Raw genomic sequence first — 7,623 nt, forward strand, 5'->3', positions numbered from 1 at the left:
TGTGGGCCTTGAACAACCTGAGATCTCTTGAAATCTTTTCTTCCTGATCGCATGTAAAATAGACAAATGGTATAATAGGGGAGGGATTGGGACCAGGGAAAGGGTTGACTCAGACAGCATACATGCTTGCTAGCAAAGCATACTGGCTAGATGAGCCAAGTTGCTCAAATGCCTGGAGTTTGCATTTCAAGATGCCCGATCTTTAAACAACCTGTGCATCTACGTATACATGGGAAGGGGAAAATAGAACTCAGGTCACTAGACTTTACAGGCAAGTATAATATCCACTCCTCCTTGTCTAAAGCCATTGATTTTTGTTTTTAAAGGGTATTTCAAATCATAAGATTGCTGGCATCTAACAAACTTGCCTGGCATGCTAGGAGAAAGTGATATCACTGAATTCAAACTTTTTGATTCAGGGATGGGAAACTCTACTGTTTCTCCACCTAAATAGAGTCATTCTTAATATTTTGAAAAAAATATTTTATTTTTATTGTTTGTGTAGCGAAAGAGGGAGAAAGAGAGAAAAGGAGGAGAGAGAGAGAGCATTGGTGCAGCAGTGCCTCAAACCATTGCAAATGAACTCCAGAGCTGTGCATAGCTTTGTGCATCTCACTAATGTTGGTCCTGGGAAATTGAACCTGGGTTATTGGTTATGCAGGAAAATGACTCAGTCACTAAGCCTTCCCTACAGCCCATTCCATTCCTAACTTGTTTTATCTTCTTGCTGAGCAGAGAAAAAGAAAAATATCCACTTTTCCTACAGACACACACATACGAATTAAAAAAAAAAAAAAAGAGGAGGGAAAGCAGATACATATGTGACTTCCTGAATGCAACACTTTTGCAGATGTGTGGGTTAACTGCCCATCCTCCTTCATTTCCTGTGGTCACTAACCAGAACAAGAGATATTGTTAGCTCTCCCTTACTTTCTGCAATGATGAAATTTCCAAATGTTCCCTATGACTTTCCCTAGGAAAGTATGTGTCCTGACACTTCCATCACTTAGGGGGTGTCATGACCTCTAATTGTTTGCCTCCCTCCACTCCTTCACAAGTTATAAGGTTCTCCACATAAAATTAAAATAATTATGAGTAAACTTGTGATTGTATTACTTCATGGATTTCTGAAGTGACAGAGTTAGGGGAAAGGAGATAGTCATTAAGAGAGAAAACTGTCTGGGTCATCCAAGTGTTTTCCACTCTCAGATCATGCTGAAAAACCCTAGTTTCCTCTCACTTTATTTGCATGATTGTGCATACTAATATTGCCGTTTTTAAAATCTACTGCATGTTTTTAGACTCCCTGCTGAGTGTCAGACAGGACAGGACAGAAGAAAGCATCAGATATCTGTGCAGCCTAAATGTCAGTTAGCAGGCAATGACAAACAGAGGTGCCAAGATCAGGTCAACATCACTTGTTCTGCAGATAGCAATGAAAAAGGAAACAAAGGCGCTAGAGAGAAGGCTTAAGAGTTAAAGCACTTGAATGCAATGCCAAAGGACCCAGTTCCAACTCCCCAGAATGCATCTAATCCAGGGCCACATGGTGGTGCATGCATGTGGAATTCATGGGCAGTGGCTAGAGATGCTGGTGCACCTGTGTTCTTCCTGTCTTTTTCTCTCTCAAGTGCAGGTTAGCCTGGAATCCACTGTGTAGTCTCAGGGTGGCCTCAAAGTCACAATGATCCTTCTACCTCTGCCTCCCAAGTGCTGTGATTAAGAATATGTGCCAACATGCCTGGCTAATCAAGCTCAATTTGGTCACTCCAGGTTCAGTGGGAACCTCTCTCCAAAAATTGTGGAGGAGAGCAACTGTTAACTACCTGCCCCCACACAACTCCATACACATGCACCTGCACACATATCTGTTGCTACAAGCAAATAAATATACACAAGCACAAATATCACATATACATATGGACAAAAAAACTCATAATGGCTAACTTGTTTATGTTATTTCCCACAAATACTATTAATTTTTAATGGCATAATTTATTTATTTATCATTTATTTTCATGAAAATTGAGATAGATGGATGCAAAACAGAGAGAGAGAATGGGTGCTCCAGAGCCTCCATCTGCTGTGCCTCTTTGTGCATCTGGCTTTACATGGGGACTGTAGAATCACACATGGCTTGTTAGACTTTGCAGGCAAGAGATTTAACATGGAGCCATCTCTGCAGCCCTGCTATCACTTCTTGTTAAGAATGGTCTATTGTTAGTATTTTCCTCCAAAATTGTAATAGGGCTGGAGAGATAGCTTAGAGAATTGCTGTGAATTCAATGCCAGATTCAGGGTACATAGTGAATTACAGAAAAGATAGGGCTGGAGAAAGACTGTGCCTTGAAAAAAAACAAAAACCAAACACGCAAAATAGACAAAAAAATGCCCTAATAACATCTAATACTAAGCCAGGCATGGAGGTGGCATACCTTGAATTCAAGAAATCAAAATGTAGATGAAGGAGGATCACCATGAATTTGAGGACACCCTAAAAATACAGAGTGAAATTATGCTCAGCCTATATCACTGTGAGACCCTACTGGGAAAAGCAAAAATAAATAAATGAATAAATGATAACAATAACAATAACAACAACAACACTAAAACAAAATATAAGTATTAAAGCCTAATACATTGAGCTAAATAAAATTAAACAGAATGAAAGAAAGAAAAAAACAGGACCATGTTTGGTCTGTGAAATATCCACTGTCCTGTTAGAACGCTGTGACTTCAAATTGGCTTTCAGAGCAAAAAATTACAGGAGATCTAGTTCAGTGAGATACTCTGCTTCAGAGAAATAATTTGGACAAGTGATCAAAAAGGACTCTGAAAGTCGTCCTCTTCTTCTGATATATGCATCTGCAGACACATAAATACAGTACACAACACATACTGCGTACATACACTGTCATTGTAAGAAATACATTCCCAACATCATTTATATTTTTCTGGAAAACGAGTATCCCATGTTGGAAAGATTATTTTAATTTTGAGCAGTTGCATGGTAATGGAACACAGGACACACACACACACACACACACACACACACACACACACACATATTTAAGAGAGACAGGGAGAGAAAGAGAGAGAGAGAGAAGACTCCGCAGTTACAGCACTTACTTGCAAAGCCCTATGTCCAGGTTCGATTCCACAGTACACATGAAAAAAAGGTAAGATTGGTGCATATATCTGGAAATTGTTGGCAGCGGCTAGAGGACTTGGAATGACCATTATTTCTGTTTCTATTCTCCTTTTCTCTCTCTCCTTGTAACTAAATTATGTCCTGAAAGCGAGAGAGGGAGAGAGAAAGAGAGAGACAGCACGAGCAGTCCTCCTACCTCTGCATCCCATGTGCTGGTTATAATGGCCAGCACCACTATGCCTACTCAAAAGAAATATTTTCATGTTATCACACAAATGTCCCCAAGAATTCTATCCAACATCCTTTGTTTCACTCTTTGTTTGTGTTGTGGATGAAGTTTACTGTCAGAAAAATATCAATGTCAGAAGGAGAGAGATTTCGATGAAATGGCTCATTTGACTATATTTCTTGAACATCAGATGTCTGCTCAAGTCATTAAATGGAGATAAGAAAATGAGGAATTCCCGTACACTCGGTTTGTATACAAACAAAACAAACAAAAAAATTCTTAAAAACGAGTTATCTTTGCTGAAAGCAGGAAATAATATAAAAGAGTTTTTACAACATGGATTTGTTGTTGCATTACTTTAAGCACAAAATCACTAAATATTCTAAATTAACATTGAAGCCAAAGAAGAAGCATTATTATACTTTACAGTAACATTGTACAATTCATGGTCCCCAATGATTATATTTTCAGATGAAGAGTCATATCTATTATATTAGAATTATACGCTACTTGCCAGGAAATAATACCATTTTCTTTAGAGACAAATCTAAGGAAAATGTATACTCCTTTCTAGTGTATCTCTGTTTAATGACTAACAAATTTAAACTATTTGTAAAATTGGACCCATTACACCAATTTTCATTTCATCTGTGATTTTCCATTATCAAGAGAGTTGATTATCATAAACAGAGATTGTAGTAACTCCATGCCCCTTTAATCACAGCACCGCTTGAAAAGGCATACAAAGTAAAGTTTAGCTATGACTTCAAAGTTAGCCTGAAATTATGAACAAGTACAACTCATAATCAAAGATTGACTAGTATGTTTGTGTTACCCTAGAGTGGATGGATTGTGCCTGAGAATTTATGAATAATTATGTAACACCCAATGGTATGGTACCATTTAGGTGAAAAAAGAGTGGAGTGAAAAGGACGGAAGGCATGATAGTGGCTTTACATATAAAATCCCACAGCCTTCTGTGATAAACAAACAGTTAATAGCACATACTGTTTTTGAGTGTCTGGTTTTCCTTAACCAGAGGCAATGAGAAACCAGAAACAACAGAAATAGACCAACAATTCAAGGAAACATAACTGCATCACTGTAAATAAACGTATGTCAGTATGCCCAGTTTACAAATGATCGACACGACAGCAGAGAGGAACTGATATGAGCAAGAGTGCTGTTTGAAGGGGGAATTGGAAAACCTACAATAGGCCAGTCTTGATGGTGCACACCTTTAATACCCAGCACCTGGGAGGCAGAGATATCAGGACCTCTACTTTTACAGCCACATTGAGACTGCATGGTGAATTCCTGGACAGCCTGTACAAGAGTGAAACCCTACTGTAAAACAATGTATTTGAGGAACAAAGACAGAAAGATAGAGAAAATGAAGGAAAGAAAGAAAGAAAGAAAACAAGAAAGGAAGAAAGAGAGGTTGAAAGAATAACTTTCAGTGCCAGGGATGGGATACCTCCAGTGAGTTGTGGGCCAGGGCGGTTCCTGATGCTCCCAAAACATTGTATGCCATGGCCAAGACCCTTGGTTTCCCACCAAGAGTAGATGGTAAGAACCTATTGATGAAGTCTTCACATACTTGGGCTGCAAGGCCACTGAGAAATCGTGCTGGAACTGACCTGATAACCTCCTCCATGTAGACCAGCTGACAGAACGCTGGAAGAAGCCACTCTACATGTAGTTCAATGGGAGGAATAGATACCTCCAGTGAAGATACTCAACAGTGGACACTGCAAGACTTATAATTAGCCAGCGAGGCCAAATGAGCCAACGGGTGCAAGAGTGGCACGTCTGTCATGGTGAAAACCAACTGCCCTCCAATTGGAATGGATGCCTGCTCTATTGGAGGGAATACATCCCTGATATTGAAATCTTAAATCTTACAGGGATAGTCATTAGCCCTAGGGTTGTAACATCTGCTGATGTCTGATAAATGTAGATACTATACTTATCAAACTGCCCAGTAAGCACTTCTCTTAATATTTATACACTAATATTAAAGCTACTCTAATTTGGTTAGACAATCTTCTCTTTTCAGATGGTAGTACCTTGGGACGACTCAGAATATATCATAGTGCTGGAAAGAAGTGACTGGAGTAACATGTCGATGACAACTTCCCAGGCTCAAGGTCTAATGCAGAAGAGGTGGTGGAAAGAAGGTAAGAGTCAAAGGAAGGGCAGGACTCCTTACAATATGCTCCTTCCAAACATAAAATGGCCTGGATATCCATGACCTTATAGTGCCTGACACTACCTACACAAGACCATCATAAGAGGAGGAAAAGAACATGACATCAAAATATAAGAGTCAATAATAGAGATGGGGAGGGGATATGATATAGAATGGAATTCCTAAGGGGAAAGTTGGGGGAAGGAGGGGACTACCATGAGATATTTTTTATGATCATGGAAAATGATAATAAAATAGAGGGAAAAAAAGCATTTGAAAATCTTGTATAGTGTCGCACACCTTTAATCCCAGCACCTAGGGGGAAGTGTTAGGAGGATTTCCATGAGTTCGAGACTACCATGAGACTATATAGTGAATTCCAGGTCAGACTAAAGTAGAGTAAGACCTTTCCTCAAGAAACCAAAAGACAAAACAAAACAGAAAGAATACCATAAAATTTTTGTCTACTGGAGACAGGGCTCAGCCATTAAGGCGCTTGCCAAGTTAGATTGTCCAGTACACATGTAAACCAGTTGCAGATGTTGGCATATGCATCTGAAGTTCATTTGCAGTAGTTGAAAGCCTTGGCACACCCATTCCCTTTCTCTATTATTCTCTCTCATTTCGTCTCTTTCAATCTCTCTCATAAATAAATAAATAACAATAATATATATATTTTAAAAATTCACCTCATCAATAAGCAGCCCATAGCAGTGTAAGCCAGTGTGGTACAAATTCAAGGAATGTCACCATGTTCCCAAGTCCACTGCCAGGTGAGGAAAGAAGTGTGGTCCTAGTCCCTCCATTACGATTTTCCCCAGAGCTAGGCAGTATTGCCCACACCCTGACCAAATGCGATAAGGACCTTGTCCATAGGAAAAAGGTTTCAGAATCTTCTAGATTTCATGGTGAACTGCAGCTTTAGAAGAAAGCTGAGCTTGGAGCATTGCCTAGTGCTCAAATGGTGATGAACAAGCAGCACGCTGTAATCCTGGATTTCAGGAACAGTGAAGAGAGCAGAAAGACCTCCAGGCTCCCAGAAAGAAGCAGCCTCCTGGAATTTCTGCAGAAACAGACCAAACGCTAGGTGGTAAAGCCTGAAACAGACACCTAATGCTTCCATGTGTGGATGATATCACACATCAATAGGCATCAAGACTGCTCGTGGGCACTGGAGGGATGATGGCTTACGAGTTAGGCAATTGCCTATGAAGCCTAAAGCCAAGTTTCATTTCTACAGATCTCAGTTGAACAAGAAACACATGGTGGCACATGCATCTGGAGTTCACTTGCAGTGGCTAGAGGCCCTGGTGCACCCACTGTAGTTCGCTCAACTTCTCTCTCTCCCCCTCCTCTCTGTCTCTCTCTTTCCATGCATGTCCTTTTTCAGAAGTATATCATAAAGAAAGAACTGCTCCTGCACAGCTGGAGAGTTAAGTCAGTGGAGAAGCCCCTTTCTGGCAATGCCAAAAGTACCCAGTTTGATTCCACAGTTGCCAAGAAAAGTCACGTGCAAAAGTTGCACATTTGGCTAGAGTTCTTTTGCAGGGACTTGAGGCCCTGGCAGGCCAAGTCTCCCTCTCCCCTCTCTCTCAAATATATATCTGTACACTGCTCATGGATCTGAATTGAAATCCACTGAACCCACATCAAAAGCAAAATCCACAGTACACATCTGGGAATCACAGTGCACCTATGAGAAAACAGGAGGACAAGGCAGGAGAGCCCCCGAAATTCACATTCATGGTAAATAAGAGACAGTCTCAAAGGAGAAGGAGAAGACATACACCCAAAGTTGTCCTCTCACCTCCATGTATGCTCTGTGGGGCATGTATACCAACAGACGTCTGTGTGTTTGTGTGTGTGCATATATGATAGAGAATCAAGTCCTAAACATAAGGTGCCATAAACTAACCAAATAATAATAAGTATGTACAAAAAGTTCAGTGAAGAATTTTTTAAAGACCTCTTTTCAGGAAATTCTATGAGCTTTCAGAATACGTGGAGAAGTTAATCAATAATCTAACAGAAAAACTGAACTGACAGTTCAAA

Source organism: Jaculus jaculus, unplaced genomic scaffold (assembly GCF_020740685.1).
Source record: "Jaculus jaculus isolate mJacJac1 unplaced genomic scaffold, mJacJac1.mat.Y.cur u27, whole genome shotgun sequence".
Taxonomy (NCBI): Eukaryota; Metazoa; Chordata; class Mammalia; order Rodentia; family Dipodidae; genus Jaculus; species Jaculus jaculus.